This window comes from Arachis hypogaea, chromosome 19 (assembly GCF_003086295.3).
Source record: "Arachis hypogaea cultivar Tifrunner chromosome 19, arahy.Tifrunner.gnm2.J5K5, whole genome shotgun sequence".
Classification (NCBI taxonomy): domain Eukaryota; kingdom Viridiplantae; phylum Streptophyta; class Magnoliopsida; order Fabales; family Fabaceae; genus Arachis; species Arachis hypogaea.
Genome location: NC_092054.1, coordinates 114110762 through 114135773, shown reverse-complemented (window position 1 = coordinate 114135773; position 25012 = coordinate 114110762). Strand labels below are relative to the sequence as shown.

The 25012-nt window shown below is 38.2% G+C and overlaps 2 non-coding genes across 2 annotated transcripts; both read left to right on the top strand.

Annotated features, from left to right (window-relative positions):
• The first annotated feature begins 3465 nt into the window (after positions 1 to 3465).
• On the top strand, positions 3466 to 3573 carry LOC112781464 (small nucleolar RNA R71). The gene has a single exon (XR_003192240.1). It is a non-coding gene; the product is annotated as a small nucleolar RNA R71 (small nucleolar RNA).
• Positions 3574 to 12575: 9002 nt separating this feature from the next.
• Positions 12576 to 12683, top strand: LOC112781463 (small nucleolar RNA R71). The gene has a single exon (XR_003192239.1). It is a non-coding gene; the product is annotated as a small nucleolar RNA R71 (small nucleolar RNA).
• The last annotated feature ends 12329 nt before the right edge of the window (positions 12684 to 25012 follow it).

Below are 25012 nucleotides of genomic sequence, written 5' to 3'. Positions count from 1 at the left end.
GTATAATCTCATGAACTTCCACCTCTTCTCCAATCATGATGCTATGGATCATGATGGCCCGGTCTATAGTAACTTCAGACCGGTTGCTAGTGGGAATGATTGAGCATTGAATGAACTCCAACCATCCTCTAGCTACAGGCTTGAGGTCCAATCTTCTTAGTTGAACCGGCTTGCCTTTGGAGTCAATCTTCCATTGAGCTCTTTCTACACATATGTCCATCAGGACTTGGTCCAACCTTTGATCAAAGTTGACTCTCCTTGTGTAGGGGCGTGCGTTCTCTTCCATGTTTAGCAAGTTGAACGCCAACCTCACATTTTCCGGACTAAAATCTAAGTATTTCCCCGGAACCATTGTAACATAGTTCTTTGGATCCGGGTTCTTACTTTGATCATGGTTCTTGGTGATCCATGCATTGGCATAGAACTCTTGAACCATTAGGATGCCGACTTGTTGGATGGGATTTGTTAGAACTTCCCAACCTCTTCTTTGAATTTCATGTCGGATCTCCGGATACTCATTTCTTTTGAGTTTGAAAGGGACCTCGGGGATCACCTTCTTCTTGGCCACAACATCATAGAAGTGGTCTTGATGAGCTTTGAAGATGAATCTTTCCATCTCCCATGACTCGGATGTGGAAGCTTTTGTCTTTTCTTTCCCCTTTCTAGAGGATTCTCCGGTCTTAGGTGCCATCAATGGTAATGGAAAAACAAAAAGCTTATGCTTTTACCACACCAAACTTAGAATTTTGCTCGCCCTCTTGCAAGAGAAGAAAGAATAGATGAAGAAGAAGAAAAAATGGAGGAGAGGGAGAAGGGGTTGTGTTTTGGCCAAGAAGAGAAGAGAGGGTTGTGTTGTGTGAAAATGAGGAAGAATGGAAGGCTTTATATAGGGGAGGGAGGGGGGTTAAATTTTGGCCATGTAGGGTGGGTTTGGGTGGGAAATTGATTTTGAATTTTGAAGGTAGGTGGAGTTTATAAGGTAGGTTTATGGGAAAGAGTGGATGGATGTGAGTGGTGAAGAGGTGATGGGGAAGAGGGATTGAGGTGATTGGTGAAGGGTTTTGGGGAAGAGTGTTTATGGGATTGTGTGAAAGAGGGGTGAGAAGAAGTGAGTGGAGGTAGGTGGGGATCCTGTGGGGTCCACAGATCCTGAGGTGATCCTGTGGGATCCACAGATCCTGAGATGATCCTGTGGGGTCCACAGATCCTGAGGTGATCTTGTGGGGTCCACAGATCCTGAGATGATCCTGTGGGGTCCACAGATCCTGAGGTGTTCAAGGATTTACAACCTTGCACCAAATTAGGCATGTAAAATGCCCTTGCACACAACTCTGGGCGTTCAGCGCCAGGTTGGTGCCCATTTTGGGCGTTCAACGCCCATTTGTTGGCCATTTCTGGCGTTGAACGCCAGAACCATGCTTGTTCTGGGCGTTCAGTGCCAGTTCTTCTCCCGGGTGCATTTCTGGCGTTCAAACACCCAGATGATGCCCATTTTGGGCGTTCAGTGCCCAGATACTGCCCATTTTGGGCGTTCAGCGCCAGAACCATTCTCTGTTCTGGCGTTGAACGCCAGACAGGTGCTTCCTCCAGGGTGTGATTTTTCTTCTGCTGTTTTTGATTCCGTTTTCAATTTTTATATTTAGTTTGTGACTCCACATGATCATGAACCTATAAAGACATATAACTAAGAAAAATATAGTTAGATAACTAAAAATTGAGTTGCCTCCCAACAAGCGCTTCTTTAATGTCAATAGCTTTACAGTGGGCTCTCATGGAGCCTCACAGATATTCAGAGCATTGTTGAGACTCTCCAACACCAAACTTAGAGTTTGGATATGGGAGTTCAACACCAAACTTAGAGTTTGGTTGTGGTCTCCCAACACCAAACTTAGAGTCTGACTGTGGGGGCTTTGGTTGACTCTGCTTTGAGAGAAGCTTTTTCTGCTTCCTCTCCATGGATGCAGAGAGAGATCCATGAGTTGTAAACACAAGGTTGTCCTCATTCAATTGAAGGATCACTTCTCCACTGTCCACATCAATCACAGCTCTTGTTGTGGCTAGGAAAGGTCTTCCTAGGATGATGGATTCATCCTCTTCCTTTTCAGTATCCAGGACTATGAAATCGGCAGGGATGTAAAGGCCTTCAACCTTTACTAACATGTCCTCTACTTGTCTATAAGCCTGTTTTCTTGAATTGTCTGCCATTTCTAATGAGATTTTAGCAGCTTGCACCCCATAGATTCCCAGTTTCTCTATTACAGAGAGGGGCATGAGGTTTATTCCTGAACCAAGGTCACACAGAGCCTTAAAGATCATGGTGCCTATGGTACAAGGTATTATGAACTTTCCAGGATCCTGTCTCTTCTGAGGCAATGTCAGTTGATCCAGATCACTTAGTTCATTGGTGAACAAGGGAGGTTCATCTTCCCAAGTCTCAATACCAAATAATTTGGCATTCAGCTTCATGATTGCACCAAGAAACTTGGTAGTTTGCTCTTCAGTAACATCCTCATTCTCTTCAGAAGATGAGTACTCATCAGAGCTCATGAATGGCATAAGGAGGTTCAATGGAATCTCTATGGTCTCTAGATGAGTCTCAGATTCCTTTGGTTTCTCAGAGGGAAGCTCCTTATTGATCACTGGACGTCCCAGGAGGTCTTCCTCCTTGGGATTCACGTCCTCCTCTCCCTCATTGGGTTCGGCCATTTTGGTTATGTCAATGGCCTTGCACTCTCCTTTTGGATTTTCTTCTGTATTGCTTGGGAGAGTGCTAGGAGGGATTTCAGTGATCCTTTTACTCAGCTGACCCACTTGTGCTTCCAAATTTCTAATGGAAGACCTTGTTTCATTCATGAAACTCACAGTGGCCTTAGATAGATCAGAGATTAAGTTTGCTAAGCTAGATGGATTCTGCTCAGAATTCTCTGTTTGTTGCTGAGTGGATGATGGAAAAGGCTTGCTATTGCTAAACCTGTTTCTTCTACCATTATTAAAGCCTTATTGAGGCTTTTGATCCTTCCATGAGAAATTTGGATGATTTCTCCATGATGAGTTATAGGTGTTTCCATAAGGTTCACCTAAGTAATTCACCTCTGCTATTGCAGGGTTCTCAAGATCATAAGCTTCTTCTTCAGAAGATGCCTCTTGAGTACTGTTGGATGCAGCTTGCATTCCATTCAGACTCTGAGAAATCATATTGACTTGCTGAGTCAATATTTTGTTCTGAGCCAATATGGCATTCAGAGTATCAACTTCAAGAACTCCCTTCTTCATAGGCGTCCCATTACTCACAGGATTCCTCTCAGAAGTGTACATAAACTGGTTATTGGCAACCATGTCAATGAGTTCTTGAGCTTCTGCAGGCATTTTCTTTAGGTGAATGGATCCACCTGCAGAAGTATCCAATGACATCTTTGATATCTCAGATAAACCATCATAGAAGATATCTAGGATGGTCCATTCTGAAAGCATGTCAGAAGGACACTTTTTGGTCAGCTGCTTGTATCTTTCCCAAGCTTCATAGAGGGATTCACCTTCTTTCTGTCTGAAGGTTTGAACATCCACTCTAAGCTTGCTCAGCTTTTGAGGAGGAAAGAACTTGGCTAAGAAAGTCGTGACCAGCTTATCCCAAGAGTTCAGGCTGTCTCTGGGTTGAGAGTCCAACCAGATTCTAGCTCTGTCTCTTACAGCAAATGGGAAAAGCATGAGCCTGTAGACTTCAGGATCTACTCCATTAGTCTTAACAGTATCACAGATCTGCAAGAATTCAGTTAAGAACTGAAAAGGATCTTCAGATGGAAGTCCATGAAACTTGCAGTTCTGCTGCATCAGAGAAACTAATTGAGGTTTCAGCTCAAAATTGTTTGCTCCAATGGTAGGAATGGAGATGCTTCTTCCATGTAAATTGGAATTAGGTGCAGTAAAGTCACCAAGCATTCTCCTTGCATTATTGTTGTTGGGTTCGGCTGCCATCTCCTTTACTTGTTCAAAATTTTCAATAAGGTTGTCTCTGGATTGTTGTATTTTAGCTTCTCTTAGTTTCCTTTTCAGAGTCCTTTCAGGTTCTGGATCAGCTTCAACAAGAATGCCTTTTTCTTTGTCCCTACTCATATGAAAGAGAAGAGAAAAAGAAAAGAAGAAGAGAAAAATCCGAACTCAGAAAGAGAGAGAGAGGGTTCGGATTTTTGGTGGGTGAGGGAGAGATGTTAGTAGATGAATAAATAAATAGAATAAGATGAGAAAGGGAAAATTTCGAAAATAATTTTTGAAAAAGAGTTAGTGATTTTTGAAAATAGTTTTTGAAAAAGGTTAGTAATTTTCGAAAATAAAAATCAAAAATTAAAATAATTAGTTAATTAAAAAGAGATTTTGAAAAAGGGGGAAGATATTTTCAAAAATGAAAGAGAGAGAGTTAGTTAGGTGGTTTTGAAAAAGATAAGAAACAAACAAAAAGTTAGTTAGTTAGTTGAAACAAATTTGAAAATCAATTTTGAAAAGATAAGAAGATAAGAAGTTAGAAAAGATATTTTGAAATCAAATTTTGAAAAAGATAAGATAAGAAGATATTTTTGAAAAGATATGATTGAGATTAGTTTTGAAAAAGATTTGATTTTTAAAATCACAATTAATGACTTGATTCACAAGAAATCACAAGATATGATTCTAGAACTTAAAGTTTGAATCTTTCTTAACAAGTAACAAACTTGAAATTTTTGAAACAAAACATTAATTGTTATTGTTATTTTCGATAATTTGATATAAAAATATGAAAAATATTTTTGAAAAATATTTTTTGGAATTTTCGAAAATAACTAAGAAATTTGAAAAATATTTGATTTTTGAAAAAGATTTTGAAAAAGATGAGATTTTTAAATTGAAAGTTTGATTTGACTCATAAAAACAACTAGATTTTTAAAAATTTTTGAAAAAGTCAAATCTAATTTTTGAAATTTTAAGAGATAAAAAAGGGAAAGATATTTTTTTTTTATTTTTGAATTTTTATGATGAGAGAGAAAAATTTAAAACATCATTTTCATGTTTTTGTCTTTTATTTTTGAATCAAAACAAGGAATGCATGCAAGAACACTATGAATGTCAAGATGAACACCAAGAACACTATGAAGATCATGATGAACATCAAGAACATTTTTTTGAAAATTTTTTTATGCAAAGAAAACATGCAAGACACCAAACTTAGAATTCTTTAATGCTTAGACACTAAGAATCCAAGAATGCATATGAAAAACAAGAAAAGACACAAACCATGCAAATGCAAAGATCAAACAAGAAGACTTACCAAGAACAACTTGAAGATCATGAAGAACACTATGAATGCATGAGAATTTTCGAAAAAAATGCAAGATGAACATGCAATTGACACCAAACTTATAACATGACTCAAGACTCAAACAAGAAACACAAAAAATATTTTTTGATTTTTATGATTTTCTAATTTTTTTTGTATTTTTTTTTCGAAAATTATTTGAAAAACAAAAATAAGGATTTCAAAATCTTTAATATGAATTCCAGGAATCTTGTGCTCTTTAGTCTAAAGCTCCAATCAAAGGGTCAGGCATGGCTTAATAGCCAGTCAAGCTTTAGAATGGATCTACATCCATTGAGGTGATTAGTTGAAGACCAATCCCAAAGGAGTTTGGGTATGGCTTTTCAGCCAGATAGGATTCAACATGTTACCATGAAACTCTAGAATTCATCCTTCAAAGTTTTGAAGCCATAGAATAATTTATTTTTGAAAATATTTTTATTTTAAAATTTTTTTCAAATACAAAGAGGAAAATTTTGAAAGATTTTTGAAAAATTTTTGAAGAGAAAACAAAAAGAAAATTACCTAATCTGAGCAACAAGATGAACCGTCAGTTGTCCAAACTCGAACAATCCCCGGCAACGGCGCCAAAAACTTGGTGCGCAGAAATTGTGATTACACTTTGATTATGTAAAATTCATCGCTCTTTCTTTCCCTGGTAATGGCGCCAAAAACATGATGCCAATACCATGGTTCACAACTTCGCACAACTAACCAGCAAGTGCACTGGGTCGTCCAAGTAATACCTTACGTGAGTAAGGGTCGAATCCCACGGAGATTGTTGGTATGAAGCAAGCTATGGTCACCTTGTAAATCTCAGTCAGGCGGATATAAAATAATTATGGAGTTTTCGAAATTAATTAATAAAATAGGGATAAAAATACTTATGTAAATCATTGGTGAGAATTTCCGATAAGCGAATAGAGATGCTTTCGTTTCTCTAAACCTCTGCTTTCCTGCTATCTTCATCCAGTCAGTCTTACTCCTTTCCATGGCTGGCTTTATGTGATGCATCACCATTGTCAAGGGCTACTTTCGGTCTTCTCTCGGGAAAATGATCCAAATGCCCTGTCACGGCACGGCTAATCGTCTGGAGACATCACCCTTGTCAATGGTTATATCCTATCCTCTCAGTGAAAATGGTCAACGCACCCTGTCACGGCACGGCTATTCATCTGTCGGTTCTCGATCATGCTGGAATAGGATTTACTATCCTTTTGCGTCTGTCACTACGCCCAGCAATCATGAGTTTGAAGTTCGTCACAGTCATTCAGTCATTGAATCCTATTCGGAATACCACAAACAAGGTTTAGACTTTCCGGATTCTCTTGAATGCCGCCATCATTCTAGCTTACACCACGAAGATTCCGATTAAGAGATCTAAGAGATACTCATTCAGTCGAAGGTAGAACGGAAGTGGTTGTCAGGCACGCGTTCATAGGGAATGATGATGATTGTCACGTTCATCACATTCAGGTTGAAAAGCGAATGAATATCTTAGAAGCGAAATAAGATGAATTGAATAGAAAACAGTAGTACTTTGCATTAATCCTTGAGGAACAGCAGAGCTCCACACCTTAATCTATGGAGTGCAGAAACTCTACCGTTGAAAATACATAAGTGATAATGGAGTTCATTGGTCTCGGCCCCAGAGGGGAACCAGAGTAACCAAGACTGTGAATACAATGATAAAAAGTTCTATTTATAATAAACTAGTCACTAGGGTTTACATGAGTAAGTAATTGATGCATAAATCCACTTCCGGGGCCCACTTGGTGTGTACTTGGGCTGAGCTTAAGTGTTGCACGTGTAGAGGTCCTTCTTGGAGTTGAACGCCAGCTTTTGTGCCAGTTTGGGCGTTGAACTCCACTTTGCAGCTTGTTTCTGGCGCTGGACGCCAGAATTGGGCAGAGAACTGGCGTTGAACGCCAGTTTACGTCGTCTAAACTTGGGCAAAGTATGAACTATTATATATTGCTGGAAAGCCCGGGATGTCTACTTTTTAACGCAATTGAAAGCGCGCCATTTTGAGTTCTCTAGCTCCAGAAAATCCATTTTGAGTGCAGGGAGGTCAGAATCCAACAGCATCAGCAGTCCTTCTTCAACCTCTGAATCTGATTTTTGCTCAAGTCCCTTAATTTCAGCCAGAAAATACCTGAAATCATAGAAAAACACACAAACTCATAGTAAAGTCCAGAAATGTGAATTTAACTTAAAAAACTAATGAAAACATCCTTAAAAGTAAATAGATCCTACTAAAAATATACTAAAAACAATGCCAAAAAGCGTATAAATTATCCGCTCATCACAACACCAAACTTAAATTGTTGCTTGTCCCCAAGCAACTGAAAATCAAATAGGATAAAAAGAAGAGAATATACTATAAATTCCAAACTACCAATGAAACATGGCTCCAATCATATGAGCGGGACTTATAGCTTTTTGCCTCTTGAATAGTTTTGGCATCTCACTTTATCCATTGAGGTTCAGAATGATTGGTATCTATAGGAACTCAGAGTTCAGATAGTGTTTTTGACTCTCCTAGTTCAGTATGATGATTTTTGAACACAGCTTCTTTATGAGTCTTGGCCGTGGCCCTAAGCACTTTGTTTTCCAGTATTACCACCGGATACATAAATTCCACAGACACGTAATTGGGTGAACCTTTTCAGATTGTGACTCAGCTTTGCTAAAGTCTCCAATTAGAGGTGTCCAGGGTTCTTAAGCACACTCTTCTTTTGCTTTGGACCTTGACTTTAACCGCTCAGTCTCAAGTTTTCACTTGACACCTACACGCCACAAGCACATGGTTAGGGACAGCTTGGTTTAGCCGCTTAGACCAGGATTTTATTCCTTTAGGCGCTCCTATCCACTGATGCTCAAAGCCTTGGGATCCTTTTTATTTACCCTTACCTTTTGGTTTTAAGGGTTATTGGCTTTTTGCTCTTGCCTCTTGGTTTTAAGAGCTTTGGCTTTTTCTGCTTGCTTTTTTTCTTTTTCTTTCTATTTTTTCCGCCTATATTTTTTTTTTCTGCAAGCTTTGTTCTTTGCTGCTTTTTCTTGCTTCAAGAATCATTTTTATGATTTTTCAGATTATCAGATAACATGTCTCCTAATCATCATTCTTCCAAGAGCCAACATATTTAACATTCTTAAACAACAACTTCAAAGGACATATGCACTGTTCAAGCATACATTCAGAAAACAAGAAGCATTGTCACCATATCAATATAATTAAGCTAAGTTCAAGGATAAATTCAAAACTCATGTACTTCTTGTTCTTTTGAATTAAAACATTTTTCATTTAAGAGAGGTGATGGATTCATAGGACATTCATAACTTTAAGACAAAGTTACTAACTACTAATGATCATGTAATGAAGACACAAACATAGATAAGCGCATAACCTAGAAAACGAAAAACAGAAGAAATAAGAACAAGGAATGAATCCACCTTAGTGATGGTGGCGTTTCCTTCTTGAGGAACCAATGATGTCCTTGAGCTCTTCTATGTCTCTTCCTTGTCTTTGTTGCTCCTCCCTCATTGCTTTTTGATCTTCTCTTATTTCATGAAGGATGATGGAGTGCTCTTGATGTTCCACCCTTAGTTGTCCCATATTGGAACTCAATTCTCCTAGGGAGGTGTTGATTTTCTCCCAATAGTTTTGTGGAGGAAAATGCATTTGAGGCATCTCCGGGATCTCATGGTGATGAGCTTCATACGCCTCTTGAGCTCTATGAATGGGCTCTCTTGCTTGCTCCATCTTTTTCTTAGTGATGGACTTGTCCTCTTTAATGAGGATATCTCCCTCTATGTCAATCCCAGCTGAATTGCATAGGTGGCAAATGAGGTGAGGAAAGGCTAACCTTGCCATAGTAGAGGACTTGTCAGCCACCTTGTAGAGTTCTTGAGGTATAATCTCATGAACTTCCACCTCTTCTCCAATCATGATGCTATGGATCATGATGGCCCGGTCTATAGTAACTTCAGACCGGTTGCTAGTGGGAATGATTGAGCATTGAATGAACTCCAACCATCCTCTAGCTACAGGCTTGAGGTCCAATCTTCTTAGTTGAACCGGCTTGCCTTTGGAGTCAATCTTCCATTGAGCTCTTTCTACACATATGTCCATCAGGACTTGGTCCAACCTTTGATCAAAGTTGACTCTCCTTGTGTAGGGGCGTGCGTTCTCTTCCATGTTTAGCAAGTTGAACGCCAACCTCACATTTTCCGGACTAAAATCTAAGTATTTCCTCCGAACCATTGTAACATAGTTCTTTAGATCCGGGTTCTTACTTTGATCATGGTTCTTGGTGATCCATGCATTGGCATAGAACTCTTGAACCATTAGGATGCCGACTTGTTGGATGGGATTTGTTAGAACTTCCCAACCTCTTCTTTGAATTTCATGTCGGATCTCCGGATACTCATTTCTTTTGAGTTTGAAAGGGACCTCAGGGATCACCTTCTTCTTGGCCACAACATCATAGAAGTGGTCTTGATGAGCTTTGGAGATGAATCTTTCCATCTCCCATGACTCGGATGTGGAAGCTTTTGTCTTTCTTTTCCCCTTTCTAGAGGATTCTCCGATCTTAGGTGCCATCAATGGTAATGGAAAAACAAAAAGCTTATGCTTTTACCACACCAAACTTAGAATTTTGCTCGCCCTCTTGCAAGAGAAGAAAGAATAGATGAAGAAGAAGAAAAAATGGAGGAGAGGGAGAAGGGGTTGTATTTCGGCCAAGAAGAGAAGAGAGGGTTGTGTTGTGTGAAAATGAGGAAGAATGGAAGGCTTTATATAGGGGAGGGAGGGGGTTAAGTTTTGGCCATGTAGGGTGGGTTTGGGTGGGAAATTGATTTTGAATTTTGAAAGTAGGTGGAGTTTATGAGGTAGGTTTATGGGGAAGAGTGGATGGATGTGAGTGGTGAAGAGGTGATGGGGAAGAGGGATTGAGGTGATTGGTGAAGGGTTTTGGGGAAGAGTGTTTATGGGATTGTGTGAAAGAGGGGTGAGAAGAAGTGAGTGGAGGTAGGTGGGGATCCTGTGGGGTCCATAGATCCTGAGGTGATCCTGTGGGGTCCACAGATCCTGAGATGATCCTGTGGGGTCCACAGATCCTGAGGTGTTCAAGGATTTACAACCTTGCACCAAATTAGGCATGTAAAATGCCCTTGCACACAACTCTGGGCGTTCAGCGCCAGGTTGGTGCCCATTTTGGGCGTTCAACACCCATTTGTTGGCCATTTCTGGCGTTGAACGCCAGAACCATGCTTGTTCTGGGCGTTCAGCGCCAGCTCTTCTCCCGGGTGCATTTCTGGCGTTCAAACGCCCAGATGATGCCCATTTTGGGCGTTCGGCGCCCAGATACTGCCCATTTTGGGCGTTCAGCGCCAGAACCATGTTCTGTTCTGGCGTTGAACGCCAGACAGGTGCTTCCTCCAGGGTGTGAATTTTCTTCTGCTGTTTTTGATTCCGTTTTCAATTTTTATATTTAGTTTGTGACTCCACATGATCATGAACCTATAAAGACATATAACTAAGAAAAATATAGTTAGATAACTAAAAATTGGGTTGCCTCCCAACAAGCGCTTCTTTAATGTCAATAGCTTGACAGTGGGCTCTCATGGAGCCTCATAGATGTTCAGAGCATTGTTGAGACTCTCCAACACCAAACTTAGAGTCTGACTGTGGGGGCTTTGGTTGACTCTGCTTTGAGAGAAGCTTTTTCTGCTTCCTCTCCATGGATGCAGAGAGAGATCCTTGAGTTGTAAACACAAGGTTGTCCTTATTCAATTGAAGGATCAATTCTCCTCTGTCCACATCAATCACAGCTCTTGCTGTGGCTAGGAAAGGTCTTCCTAGGATGATGGATTCATCCTCTTCCTTTCCAGTATCCAGGACTATGAAATCGGCAGGGATGTAAAGGCCTTCAACCTTTACTAACACGTCCTCTACTTGTCCATAAGCCTGTTTTCTTGAATTGTCTGTCATTTCTAATGAGATTTTAGCAGCTTGCACCCCATAGATTCCCAGTTTCTCTATTACAGAGAGGGGCATGAGGTTTATCCCTGAACCAAGGTCACACAGAGCCTTAAAGATCATGGTGCCTATGGTACAAGGTATTATGAACTTTCCAGGATCCTGTCTCTTCTGAGGCAATGTCAGTTAATCCAGATCACTTAGTTCATTGGTGAACAAGGGAGGTTCATCTTCCCAAGTCTCAATACCAAATAATTTGGCATTCAGCTTCATGATTGCACCAAGAAACTTGGCAGTGTACTCTTCAGTAACATCCTCATTCTCTTCAGAAGAGGAGTACTCATCAGAGCTCATGAATGGCATAAGGAGGTTCAATGGAATCTCTATGGTCTCTAGATGAGTCTCAGATTCCTTTGGTTTCTCAGAGGGAAGCTCCTTATTGATCACTGGACGTCCCATGAGGTCTTCCTCCTTGGGATTCACGTCCTCCTCTCCCTCATTGGGTTCGGCCATTTTGGTTATGTCAATGGCCTTGCACTCTCCTTTTGGATTTTCTTCTGTATTGCTTGGGAGAGTGCTAGGAGGGATTTCAGTGATCCTTTTACTCAGCTGACCCACTTGTGCTTCCAAATTTCTAATGGAAGACCTTGTTTCATTCATGAAACTCACAGTGGCCTTAGATAGATCAGAGATTAAGTTTGCTAAGCTAGATGGGTTCTGCTCAGAATTCTCTGTTTGTTGCTGAGTGGATGATGGAAAAGGCTTGCTATTGCTAAACCTGTTTCTTCCACCATTATTAAAGCCTTGTTGAGGCTTTTGATCCTTCCATGAGAAATTTGGATGATTTCTCCATGATGAGTTATAGGTGTTTCCATAAGGTTCACCTAAGTAATTCACCTCTGCTATTGCAGGATTCTCAAGATCATAAGCTTCTTCTTCAGAAGATGCCTCTTGAGTACTGTTGGATGCAGCTTGCATTCCATTCAGACTCTGAGAAATCATATTGACTTGCTGAGTCAATATTTTGTTCTGAGCCAATATGACATTCAGAGTATCAACTTCAAGAACTCCCTTCTTCATAGGCGTCCCATTACTCACAGGATTCCTCTCAGAAGTGTACATAAACTGGTTATTGGCAACCATGTCAATGAGTTCTTGAGCTTCTGCAGGCGTTTTCTTTAGGTGAATGGATCCACCTGCAGAAGTATCCAATGACATCTTTGATATCTCAGATAAACCATCATAGAAGATATCCAGGATGGTCCATTCTGAAAGCATGTCAGAAGGACACTTTTTGGTCAGCTGCTTGTATCTTTCCCAAGCTTCATAGAGGGATTCACCTTCTTTCTGTCTGAAGGTTTGAACATCCACTCTAAGCTTGCTCAGCTTTTGAGGAGGAAAGAACTTGGCTAAGAAAGCCGTGACCAGCTTATCCCAAGAGTTCAGGCTGTCTCTGGGTTGAGAGTCCAACCAGATTCTAGCTCTGTCTCTTACAGCAAATGGGAAAAGCATGAGCCTGTAGACTTCAGGATCTACTCCATTAGTCTTAACAGTATCACAGATCTGCAAGAATTCAGTTAAGAACTGAAAAGGATCTTCAGATGGAAGTCCATGAAACTTGCAGTTCTGCTGCATCAGAGAAACTAATTGAGGTTTCAGCTCAAAATTGTTTGCTCCAATGGTAGGAATGGAGATGCTTCTTCCATGTAAATTGGAATTAGGTGCAGTAAAGTCACTAAGCATTCTCCTTGCATTATTGTTGTTGGGTTCGACTGCCATCTCCTTTACTTGTTCGAAATTTTCAATAAGGTTGTCTCTGGATTGTTGTATTTTAGCTTCTCTTAGTTTCCTTTTCAGAGTCCTTTCAGGTTCTGGATCAGCTTCAACAAGAATGCCTTTTTCTTTGTCCCTGCTCATAAGAAAGAGAAGAGAAAAAGAAAAGAAGAAGAGAAAAATCTGAACTCAGAAAGAGAGAGAGAGAGGGTTCGGATTTTTGGTGGGTGAGGGAGAGATGTTAGTAGATGAATAAATAAATAGAATAAGATGAGAGAGGGAAAATTTCAAAAATAATTTTTGAAAAAGAGTTAGTGATTTTTGAAAATAGTTTTTGAAAAAGGTTAGTAATTTTCGAAAATAAAAATCAAAAATTAAAATAATTAGTTAATTAAAAAGAGATTTTGAAAAAGGGGGAAGATATTTTCAAAAATGAGAGAGAGAGAGAGTTAGTTAGGTGGTTTTGAAAAAGATAAGAAACAAACAAAAAGTTAGTTAGTTAGTTGAAACAAATTTGAAAATCAATTTTGAAAAGATAAGAAGATAAGAAGTTAGAAAAGATATTTTGAAATCAAATTTTGAAAAAGATAAGATAAGAAGATATTTTTGAAAAGATATGATTGAGATTAGTTTTGAAAAAGATTTGATTTTTAAAATCACAATTAATGACTTGATTCACAAGAAATCACAAGATATGATTCTAGAACTTAAAGTTTGAATCTTTCTTAACAAGTAAGTAACAAACTTGAAATTTTTGAAACAAAACATTAATTGTTATTGTTATTTTCGAAAATTTGATATAAAAATATGAAAAAGATTTTTGAAAAATATTTTTTGGAATTTTCGAAAATAACTAAGAAATTTGAAAAAGATTTGATTTTTGAAAAAGATTTTGAAAAAGATGAGATTTTTAAATTGAAAATTTGATTTGACTCATGAAAACAACTAGATTTTTAAAAAAGTCAAATCTAATTTTTGAAATTTTAAGAGAGAAAAAAGGGAAAGATATTTTTTTTTTATTTTTAAATTTTTATGATGAGAGAGAAAAATTTAAAACATCATTTTCATGTTTTTCTCTTTTATTTTTGAATCAAAACAAGGAATGCATGCAAGAATACTATGAATGTCAAGATGAACACCAAGAACACTATGAAGATCATGATGAACATCAAGAACATTTTTTTGAAAATTTTTTTATGCAAAGAAAACATGCAAGACACCAAACTTAGAATTCTTTAATGCTTAGATACTAAGAATCCAAGAATGCATATGAAAAATAAGAAAAGACACAAACCATGCAAATGCAAAGATCAAACAAGAAGACTTACCAAGAACAACTTGAAGATCATGAAGAACACTATGAATGCATGAGAATTTTCGAAAAAAATGCAAGATGAACATGCAATTGACACCAAACTTATAACATGACTCAAGACTCAAACAAGAAACACAAAAAATATTTTTTGATATTTATGATTTTCTAATTTTTTTGTATTTTTTTTTTCGAAAATTATTTGAAAAACAAAAATAAGGATTTCAAAATCTTTAATATGAATTCCAGGAATCTTGTGCTCTTTAGTCTAAAGCTCCAATCAAAGGGTCAGGCATGGCTTAATAGCCAGTCAAGCTTTAGAATAGATCTATATCCATTGAGGTAATTAGTTGAAGACCAATCCCAAAGGAGTTTGGGTATGGCTTTTCAGCCAGATAGGATTCAACATGTTACCATGAAACTCTAGAATTCATTCTTCAAAGTTTTGAAGCCATAGAATAATTTATTTTTGAAAACATTTTTATTGTAAATTTTTTTTAGAAAACAAAGGGGAAAATTTTGAAAGATTTTTGAAAAATATTTGAAGAGAAAACAAAAAGAAAATTACCTAATCTGAGCAACAAGATGAACCGTCAGTTGTCCAAACTCGAACAATCCCCGGCAACGGTGCCAAAAACATGGTGCGCAGAAATTGTGATTACACTTTGATTATGTAAAATTCATCGCTCTTTCTTTCCCTGGTAATGGCGCCAAAAACATGATGCCAATACCATGGTTCACAACTTCGCACAACTAACCAGCAAGTGCACTGGGTCGTCCAAGTAATACCTTACGTGAGTAAGGGTCGAATCCCACGGAGATTGTTGGTATGAAGCAAGCTATGGTCACCTTGTAAATCTCAGTCAGGCGGATATAAAATAATTATGGAGTTTTCGAAATTAATTAATAAAATAGGGATAAAAATACTTATGTAAATCAATGGTGAGAATTTCCGATAAGCGAATAGAGATGCTTTCGTTTCTCTAAACCTCTGCTTTCCTGCTATCTTCATCCAGTCAGTCTTACTCCTTTCCATGGCTGGCTTTATGTAATGCATCACCATTGTCAAGGGCTACTTTCGGTCTTCTCTCGGGAAAATGATCCAAATGCCCTGTCACGGCACGACTAATCGTCTGGAGGCATCACCCTTGTCAATGGTTACATCCTATCCTCTCAGTGAAAATGGTCAACGCACCCTGTCTCGGCACGGCTATTCATCTGTCGGTTCTCGATCATACTGGAATAGGATTTACTATCCTTTTGCGTCTGTCACTACGCCCAGCAATCACGAGTTTGAAGCTCGTCACAGTCATTTAGTCATTGAATCCTACTCGGAATACCACAGACAAGGTTTAGACTTTCCGGATTCTCTTGAATGCCGCCATCATTCTAGCTTACACCACAAAGATTCCGATTAAGAGATCTAAGAGATACTCATTCAGTCGAAGGTAGAACGGAAGTGGTTGTCAGGCACGCGTTCATAGGGAATGATGATGATTGTCACGTTCATCACATTCAGGTTGAAAAGCGAATGAATATCTTAGAAGCGAAATAAGATGAATTGAATAGAAAACAGTAATACTTTGCATTAATCCTTGAGGAACAGCAGAGCTCCACACCTTAATCTATGGAGTTCAGAAACTCTACCGTTGAAAATACATAAGTGATAATGGAGTTCATTGGTCTCGGCCCTAGAGGGGAACCGGAGTAACCAAGACTGTGAATACAATGATAAAAAGTTCTATTTATAATAAACTAGTCACTAGGGTTTACAGGAGTAAGTAATTGATGCATAAATCCACTTCCGGGGCCCACTTGGTGTGTGCCTGGGCTGAGTTTGAGTGTTGCACGTGTAGAGGTCCTTCTTGGAGTTGAACGCCAGCTTTTGTGCCAGTTTGGGCGTTGAACTCCACTTTGCAGCTTGTTTCTGGCGCTGGACGCCGGAATTGGGCAGAGAACTGGCGTTGAACGCCAGTTTGCGTCATCTAAACTTGGGCAAAGTATGGACTATTATATAGTTCTGGAAAGCCCTGGATGTCTACTTTCCAACGCAATTGGAAGCGCGCTATTTTGAGTTCTGTAGCTCCAGAAAATCCATTTTGAGTGCAGGGAGGTCAGAATCCAACAGCATCAGCAGACCTTCTTCAACCTCTGAATCTGATTTTTGCTCAAGTCCCTCAATTTCAGCCAGAAAATACCTGAAATCACAGAAAAACACACAAACTCATAGTAAATTCTAGAAATGTGAATTTAACATAAAAACTAATGAAAACATCCCTAAAAGTAATTAGATCCTACTAAAAATATACTAAAAACAATGCCAAAAAGCGTATAAATTATCCGCTCATCAGACACCAAAGCCATGCTTCCACGGGATGATCAATATGTCCCTAACGGGAAATACCTCAGACTTTCAGCAGCAACTACAAACCAGCCTACTGAGCCAGTTGAAGATAATCCTTCTTCAACACCACAAGCATCTACAACTGAGAAATTACTCCAGCAGATAATCGAACGGTTGGATCGGCAAGAACAGAAAGCAAAGCTGAGAGAGCGCCGTAACGAGCGCCGATTCAAACACCTCAAGGAGCTACTCAAGGGACGCTTCAGAGACTCAGACACCCCGGACTCCACTTCTTTTACCAGCACCGGGAGCCATGACGGTCCCGACTGTGGAGATACTGCCACCAACCCACCCCTGTTCCTGACAGATGGCACCGAGGACGGTGCAAAGCCTTAAGTGTGGGGAGGTCGGTCAGTACCTGACTTCCGGAGGTAAATTCTCTTCTCTGGCACCAATAATTAGAATATTTTAGTTAGATTTTCTTTCTTTTATAGAATAGAATAAATTGCATAGGTTAGGATAGTTGCATGCATGTTCTACTTGATTAAAAAGACAATAAGTTTCTTTTAAAAATCTATCTTTGGAACAAAATTTCACTAATTTTTCAAAATTTTTATGATAAATCTGCTTGAGTTGTATTTGGAACATGATGTTTGAACTAAAGAACACACAACCTATGAAAGATTTGAACCTTTATGTATGGTTACATCATTTAACCATAATTATTTTATTCTTGTGTGTTTACTTCTCTATGATTGTAATCTATATTTTGTTTTATCTTATATGTCCAGTATTTATTATATTTACATGCTTGCACATGATTGAGGCCATTATTTGTTTAAACTCACTCATCCAAATCAAGCCTACCCTTTTCAATTACCCTTGTTAACCACTTTGAGCCTTTGAACCCCCATTTGTTCTATATTTTACCACATTACTAACCTTAAGCTGAAAAACAATTATATATCCCAAATTGAATCTTTGGTTAGCTTAAGATAGAATTGTGTGTGCTAATAATTAAGTATGGGAAATTGTGGGAACAAAAGTTGTTGAGGGAATGTGTCATGAAAATTTAAAGGGAATTTGGATACCCAATCATGTGAAAATATAAGAATGAAAAATCTATGTGCATTGATAAGCTTTATTTATTCAAATATATATATATATATATATATATATATATAATATCAATAAATAAGGGGACAAAATTACCCCAATGTTAAATTCAGAATTCAAAGATCAATGCACATATGATAGAATTAAAATACAAAGTTGAAACATGAGTACGGGTTGAAAAAGGGAATCGTGGGTAGCTAAGCATAAATTTAAAAGTATATAGAATATACGTATATTAGGTGAGAGCCTAGATTAATTAAAGATTCAATTTATAAAGCTCACTTAGCCATATGTATATCCTTACCTACACCTTGGCCCCATTACAACCCTGAAAAAGACCTCATGATGTTTGCATTGGTATATTAATTGTTGTTGATTGGTTAAGAGAAAAACAAAAATTAGAAACATGACTAGAAAAGAATTGAGTGATTACCCTATACACTAGAGATTAGAGCGTACATACATTATCAGTGAGGGTTCAATGCTTGAATTTTCATGTTTCCTGCCTTCATAAGCTATCTTCTTGCACTTTTATCAGTTTTATTATATAATGATAGAATTAGTGGAATTTGATTTCTAACTGTTTTGAAAGGCTTATTTACTTTTGATCAAGTGGACAATAATCATATAGTTGCATTTATTTATATATGTGGGATTGCATTGCATTTTATGAGTTTCTGCATGTTCATACTTATTTCCTTGTCTCCTTCAATTTAGCATGAGGACATGCTAATGTTTAAGTGTGGGGAGGTTGATAAACCACTATTTTATGGTTTATATTGTGTTTAATTGTGTGATTTTGTCATGATCCTTGCCCACTTATTCATCAATTTAGCATGCATTTAGATCTCCTTCCTAAATTCAGTACATGTTTGAAAATTGCTTCCTAGAGACTTTAATTATTTACTTTTAATTCTCCTTTATTCCATTCGATGACGTGATCTGTGTGTCAAGTGTTTCAGGCCTTATAGGGCATGAATAAGATGGAGATTGGAGAGGAAGCTAGCAAAAATGGAAGGAACACAAGAATTTGAGGAGACAACCAGCGAGAAGTGACGCGGTCGCATGGCTCACGCGACCGCACGAAGGAGTGTAAATCACAGCGACGCGACCGCATGGCTTGTGCAGCCGCGCGGATTGGAAAGCGCTAGTGACGCGGTAGCGTGGACGACGCGAACGCGTGGAGAGAAAAAAGCGCAAGCGACGCGTCTGCATGGACGACGCGATCGCGTGACATGTGCGATCTGCATAATCTGCAGAGTCCGCTAGGGGCAATTTTGGACCTTATTTCGGCCCAATTTTTGGCCCGGAACAGCAGACTAGAGTCAGAGAATATGCAGAAACAAGAGACACATTCATTCAGAGTAGTTTTAGATCTAGTTTTTCACTCTCTTAGGTTTTTTTTCTCTCTAGTTTTTAGGATTTTAATTTTCAATTGATCTTAGCATTGGAACATTGAGAAGAGTTATTTCCTCATCAAGACTTCATCATTCTAGTTTGTTCTCTTAACTTGGATTTAATCTTCCATGTTCTTTGTTATGTTCAATTTTTTCATTTAGATACTTTTATGATTAATTAATGTAAGGATTATTTCTTTTTAATTCAATTTCTATTCCAATAATCATGTCTTCTTTTATTTCCCTTTCATATGCTATGGATTCTTTATTTACAATGCGTGAGTAGTTTCCTTACTTGATGGGGAGTTGATTAAAAGGAACTCTTGAGTTGGAAGGATTGAAGGAAAATTTGTAATTGAGTTAATTGTTGGATTGCTATCCTGTCACCGACGCCAATCCCTTTGAACTAAGTGGGTTGCAACTTGTGAACAGATTTGGCATTCCCACTTGTTTGACTTTCCCTTACCTAGTAAAGGATAACCAAACAGAACAACCATTAATTACAAATTAATCTTACAATCACACCATCAATGATAGAGATTCTAACCAATCAATTCCCAGTCAAGGCTTTTATTTATATTATTTAAAATTCCTCAATTTAATCCCCAATTTACCTAGCTCAACTTCTTGGAACATCTGATTAATAAAACAGCACACTTTTCTGCAACTCGTTGGGAGACGACCTGGGACTTAAAACTCCAGTAATTTTAATTTAAACTTTCTGTGACACATTTCTAAATTGATAGGCAGATTTTCGGTGAGTTAAGAACTATACTTGCAATGTAACCATTTTAATAAATTTTTAATTCACCAGCTTCTGCTTCCCATCAATTTTTATGACATTCTTTACTGGCAAAAATTTCTTCGTACAAATGTTTTGGTTGTCACAAGTAACAAACCCCTTTTAAATTGATAACCGAGTATTTAAACCTCGGGTCGTCTTCTCAAGGAATTGCAGGGAGGTGTTCTTATTATTGGTTATGAGTCTTGCAAATTGGGGGTTCTATTAATGTATAAGATAAGAAGCAATAATAGTAAATGGAAGAGGAAATAAAATAATAACAATAAAAATAAACTCTTGGCAAGGTATTAGAACTGGAGGTCCTATCCTTATCAGTTGTGATGAAATTTGGATTTTAATCTCACTTTGTTAACCTCTAACTATGAAGATAGATCAAGTGGATTAATTAGCTTAATCCGCAGGTCCTAGTCAATTCCGATGGAAAGACTAGAGTTATTGGAGCAACTCCCAATTTCAACCACTCCTTTATTGACAGCTCAAGCGTTACCAATTACTTAACCAAAGCCAAAAGGAAGAAAATGGTAAATTTACTGAATAAAAAAAAATGCCTTCAGATGGGAAGTAGTAATCATGTAAATAAAAGAAAGCAATCATGAATGGAAATACCTCAAATAACATTAATTAAGAAAATTATATGTAACATGAAAGAGTTCATAAATTAAATAAAAATAAAGAACCTGGGATTGAGAGTCACTCTAAAACTAAGAGAAATCCTAAATCCTAATCCTAAGAGAGAGGAGAGAACCTCTCTCTCTAAAAACTACATCTACTCCTAAAATTGTGAATATGGAAGCCTCCTTTTGAATGGATGCAGTTTCCCACTTTATAGCCTTTAATCTGTATTTTCTGGGCCGCAAACTGGGTCAGAAACAGTCCAGAATTTGCTGGTTTCGGATTTTGCCACGCTGGTTTTTCGTCACTACGACGTGGCCGCATGAATCACGCGGTCGCGTTGCCTAGCATCAGGGAAACCATAACATATTATATATCAAATCGAAGCCCCGGACGTTAGCTTTCCAACGCAACTAGAACCGCGTCGTTTGGACCTCTGTAGCTAAAGTTATAGCCACTTGAGTGCGAAGAGGTCAGGCTGAACAGCTTAGCAATTTCTTCAACTTCTTGTATTCCTTCCACTTTTGCAAGCTTCTTTTCCATCCTCCAAGCCATTGCTGCCCTGTAATCTCTGAAATCACTCAACACACATATCAAGGCATCTAATGGTAATAAGAGAGGATTAATATTAGCAATTATAAGTCCAAAGAAGCATGTTTTCAATCAAAGCACATAATTAGGAAGGTAAATGTAAAACCATGCAAATAGTATGAATAAGTGGGTAAAGAGTAGATAAAAACCACTCAATTGAGCACAAGATAAACCATGAAATAGTGGTTTATCAACCAACTTCGACGGGCTATAACTTGGTACCCGAAGCGTGAAATTGTATGAAATTTTTCTTAAATTAAATCCAGTGATAAGAATTAAAATCGTCGAAGAACGGATGAAAAACAAATTTTATAGCAAAAGTTATGAACGTTTGAAAATTCGGGTTAAAAACTGAATTATGTAGAGTTTGTAGAACCTGGGGCAGTAGCAAGTTCCATGCATACGCACAAAGCATGCGTACGTACGAATGTGAATTTTTGCAAAACTAGACTCAGGTTCCGCGCGTACGCACGAGGCATACGTATGCACAACTACCCATTTTTGGCCAAATTACTATTTTTGAACTATTTAACCTTCCCAACATGTTTGTAACCTCCTTTAACCTCCGTATGAAGTCGAATAACTAATTGATAAGCCTTGAACACACTAGGAAGGGATATAATGAAATAAATTGATTAATTCTTGGATATACACTTGGTTAACCAAAAGAAAATGTTGCGAGAATGGAGGCTTGTCCAGCCCGCAGTGAGGATGGTGATTTCATCCTGCTCATGAAATAACAAGGTTGATTGTTAATGAATGAATGTGGTTAATGAATCTAATAAGTTGTAAAATTGATTAAAGTTATGGGTAAGATGCGAGGGTTGTAGTTTGTCCCACTTGCTCCGAGTTGAGAGTTGAAACACCTAGGTAAGAGGTAAGGGTTGTAGTTTGTCCCACTTGCTCTGAGTTCAGAGTTAAGGTACTTGGGTAACATGCAAGGCTTGTGATTTGTCCCACTTGCTCTGGGTTGAGAGTTGAAACACCTAGGTAAGATGCAAGGGTTGTAGTTTGTCCCGATTGCTCTGGATTAGGATTTGGAGCACCTGGATAAGATGCAAGTATTGTGGTCTGTCCCACTTGCTCTGAGTTGAGAGTTGAACCACCTGGGTAAGATGCAAGGGTTATGGTTTGTCCTAATTGTTCTGGATTAGGATTTGGAACACCTGGATAAGATGCAAGGGTTAAACACCTACTTGGATAAGATGCAAGGATCGTGGCTCTATCCCACTTGCTCCAGGTTAAGTGGGGATGGTTGCCTTGTCCCACCCACAGTGAAGACGGGGTGTTATCCTATTCACAAAAAAATGAAATTAATTACTTGATAAAGAATTGAGATTAATGAATCTAAGTTTGATAAATTGATAACGAATTGGGGTTAATGAATATAATAATTTATGAAATTGCTAAAAGACATATGTTGACTATTTATGGCTTGAGTGGTTAGATTGGCGAGGATGGAAGGTTTTCCTGTTCGCATGGCAAGGTCTAGGTGTTGTAATTATGCTTGAAAAGACATTATGATTGATGTGGTGAGGATGGTGGCTTCATCCTACTCACAGATAGACAAGTTGAGGTTGAGGATTCCCTCTCTTATTACGGTGGACAACCGAGGTTGAGGATTTCCTCTCTTGTTACATCAGAGAATTGGATAGAAGGTTGAGGATTCTCTTCTATTCAATTTCTGGCAGTGGTGTGGGCGAGTTAGTTGAGGATTCTCTTTCTTGCTGCATCACGGTTTCTCTCTCTTTGGGAAGTGTGGCGGGCATTATATCCCAAGAGTGTGGCAGGCACTATATCCCTTAAGTGTAAGAGCACTATGCCAAGAAAGGTATCGGGCACGATATCCCAAGAGTGTGGTGAACACTTTATTCCATGAGTGTGGATGCGTAATGGAGAGACGATATCCGAATTAGCTATCGGATGTGTCGGGTTCTGGTAGTTTAACCGATATGTGAGCTCATGGCCAATAAGACAGGCATGTATCATATGCATTTTTGAGTGCACATATTGTATTTTGTTTTCCTATTTGAATATTCTGTTAATTGCTAATTGCATTACTTGCTATACTTGTTCTCTAACTATATTTGCTTTGTACTGCTTATTGTTTATGTTTGGTTTCATTGAGACTTGAGACTTGGGATTAATGGCGAGTATGACTAATGGGAATGAATGAGAATGGTAGTGGTCCAGAGTATGACTAATTAACCCTAAATTGATTAATGTTTGTGATTGAAATTACTGAACAACTGGATATCGGAGTAATGCTGAGATTATATGGGAAATAATTAAGGCTAGAGACAATTAATGAGGGCTGAGACTTAGAGAATAAATCCTTTTTGGATTAGAAGAACCCTAGGCTTGAAATTCTGTGAGTTTGGAGACTAGGATTGCTTATCAGATTTTTATGTAGTTTTATATAGTCTCTATTTAGAATTATTACCATACTAGGAACCGTTGGATTCTCATTCATTGTGGAAACTTTTTATTTTTCAGATAACAGGACGTGACGCATCTTGCTAAGAGTGTGTGACTTGTTGGTAAAGCGAAGAAGAATTTATTTTCGAAGTTTATTCTATACTTAGCATACTTCTCCATTGTTGAACATGTATCTGTATACCTTTCTCTTAGAGGTTGTATTTTGTACTTTTGGTTTTGTAATATTTTCTAGCCGGCCTTGTCTTCGCAGGTCGAGACTAGTGTTTATTATGTATTCTATCCAAACCTATGTATATATATATATATATATTCTACCTTGGCATACGACATTCACTCGTGTTAACATTTTCCGTGTGTGAGTATCGGTCATTCGATGTTTTAATTTCTTCATGGGCTCCTAGTTATGATATTATTCTTCTACATCCATACGTATATTTTTCTTTTAGGTGACATAATGCCTCACTACCTTTGATTTACGAGTTAAGCATAAAGGTCTGTGTGGTAGGGTGTTACATTATGGTATCAGAACGGTTCATTCCTGTAGATCCTGAGGAATGGACTAACTATACTTTTGAGCATACTCTGAGTTGTGTTTATTTGCTATTTAGGATGTATGCTTGACAAATATAGCATAAATGTTCCTGAGCATACCTTTAGGGATTCGAAGCACTAGATTTGAGATATTAAGACTGGTCACCTTAATATGAATTGTTTGGTGTAGACAAGACCCAAATGGTATCTCGTGGATGTAGATGAGGTCGAGGACGAGCACAGAGAGGTAGTGAGAGAACTGATGTGGTAAATAATTCAACCGATTTTGTGGATGCTATGGAGAACATGACAGTTGCCACGAATGCTAGCGTTGCTACTACTAACAAAGTGGTGGAAAGGATAGACAAACAAACTAGGAACGGTGATGGAGGCAGTAATGGACCTGGTGGTGGAGACAACCCAGAAATTAGAACCCGTACAGCTAAAGTAAAGGTTAATTGTATTTAGTTAGTGAGATAAAAGGATTCAAGGAGTTTTCTGTTGACGTGGATGGATAATTAGATTCTTTATGGCAAACAATCAAAGTGGCGCAACGGAAGCATGGTGATTTTGATGGCATTAGGGTTGTTATGATGTGAAAGAGATATGGGTTGGATATGTTATTAGTACATGTGAATGTAATTGGTTCGAATTTGTAGTTTACTGCATTCAAAAGTCTGCAAAGGATTGAGGAACTAGGAGTTGAGTTAAGGAAGAGCTGCTCTTACCTGTTTTCTTTTAGTGATTAAAATTTTGAGGACAAAATTTTTATTAAGGTGGGTAGGATGTAAA